This window comes from Entamoeba invadens (genome assembly GCF_000330505.1).
Source record: "Entamoeba invadens IP1 unplaced genomic scaffold scaff_1105074726023, whole genome shotgun sequence".
Classification (NCBI taxonomy): domain Eukaryota; phylum Evosea; order Mastigamoebida; family Endamoebidae; genus Entamoeba; species Entamoeba invadens.
In genome coordinates this window covers 14,460-16,882 of record NW_004443608.1, presented here as the reverse complement: position 1 = coordinate 16,882, position 2,423 = coordinate 14,460, and positions in this window count along the sequence as shown.

Below are 2,423 nucleotides of genomic sequence, written 5' to 3'. Positions count from 1 at the left end.
TCAATTTTGGAATTGTTTTAATAAAAACACTAACAGTGTTTTCATCAACAAAAATGTTTTATTAAAGAAAAAAAATAGTAAAGTTAAATGATAGCTACACAAAACCTAGAGAAGTAACTGTATTAATTTTTACTATTTGTTATTTATTTCAAAAATAATATATTTAAATGATTAAAATAGAGTACCGTGAAAAATCACTGCGGAGTGAAATATTACTGCGAATTGTTATTGGGCCAATAATAATGTTATTGTTGCTTGTAAAACATAAAAAATAATTTACTTTGTAAAAATGTTATATAATATGGCTATCAATTAAAACAAGAATAAATCCGTAAAAACGAACATTCCAAACAACTCAAACTAGACATTGGTTTTTATTTTATTGATTTTAACAATTTATAACATAAAATACGAAACAATACATCAAAATATAATAACATAAACGAAAAAATTAAAACATCTAAAATTTGAATAAATAGTCCACCTTTTGGACATTTTTATTTGAAAATTATTTTCTGCTCGGCTAGTCGTTAATTTTTGTTGGGAATATTGAAATTATTAACTCCAATTAAATAAACTTAAATTACCATTATAATCAATATGTTTTAACATAATAATAATAATACAAAAACACACAGAAATATCAACTCGAATTATAAAGATCGAATAAACGTTTCAACTTCGAAATTATTATAACAACACAAATTGCAATACAATAAACATAAACAAAATATAAAAACACGTTATAAACACATCATATTGATAAATTTATAAAATATAAATCAATTTGATGATAACAAACGGTTAACGAGTGTGGGTTTTTCGGATGGTCGATTATTTAATCACACCAATTTAAAATCAAAATAATTTGTTGAAATAAAAGAATTAAGTTGTTTGGGGTTCTGGTGTATTAACCCTTTTAAAATAATAATAATGTATAATAAAATTATCCATAATTAATCGACTAGTTTAATTATATGATAATAATTATTAAAAAATAGTTTCACATTTAAAAAAATAAATTATAAATTATTGTTGTTTTATTATAAATTTTTGCTATTGATATGTTGATGTTAATTTATAATACACGTTAATTAACTATTTCACTTGTTTGATGTTTATTATATTTTAATTATATTTATACTATATTATTAGTTCATTGTTTGATATATTTAATGTGAATCGTGAATGTTTTTTCATATCATTCCACAATCAAAATAGACAGTGATTATACAACCAACATGTCAAATATTTACTAAACAATTTCGATATTACAGATGTTGTTATGAAATAGATAATTATATTGTTTATTCGTTTTGTTTTTAAACCATTTTTGTGTCACGGTGTGACGGGTTAGATTCTTTCTCTAGATTTTTTACTTAAAAAAATCAACGACTTTTATAAAACATCTACAAGACATTGAGTAATGATTTTTCAAATAACAAATCATTGTGAAAGCAACTAGTGAATACACTTTATACATCAAAATAAAATTATATTGTAAGTGATTATTTGGTTATTAAAATTATGAGAACGTTTTTTTATTTATAATTTTTAATCTTTAACAACAATACGATATTAAGCACAACTTTATTGTTAAAATGTGTTCATATTTTGTCAGAGATATCGACTGTTCAATAAAATTATTTTTCATAAATTGATTTAACGGGTAAATAAATATCAATTATTGGTACATTTATTCACATTTTAAAAATATCAAAACAAATTTTTAGTGAAAATATTAACTATCGTTTTTCAATTAGTATCACAATTTACTATTATATTTAATAAAATTAACCATTAATATAGTAGACACTTAATAATAAAAAACCAATAAAAATAGTAATTGTAAATAAATAAATATACCGATTTTGCTATTATATATTAGGGGAAATATAAGGGGATTATAAGATTTATAAAAATCATTTATCATTATTTATGTGTTATTTTTGTTAAACTTTTCAATGGCAACATATAAATAAACAATATTTAGTTAAAAAACTAAAAATTATTAAAAACCAAATATTAACTTTGCTTTTAGTCATATTGATAGTGAAAATAATTATTTAGCAATTATAACAATATCTATGTATTTTTTTATTACTTTAATAGTTAAAAAATTACATTTAAAATTATGTGGTTTTAAGTTTAATTACATATTTTAATAACTTTTATTGAAATTAAAATTATTTATGTAAGTTTGAATATTTTATTTTTGGTTTTTAATTGAAAAAAATCATTATGTATGAGGTAATAATGTTTTTGAATGAGATTATAAAAAATTAAATATAAAAACAAATAAACTCCATTAACATACAATGGAAAACGAGTTAACAGCACTCTCAGCACTCTGCACTAACGCAGCAAAGGCGGTGTCAGACCTCAACAAAAATAAAAGGGAATACAACTTTGTTGACGACAAG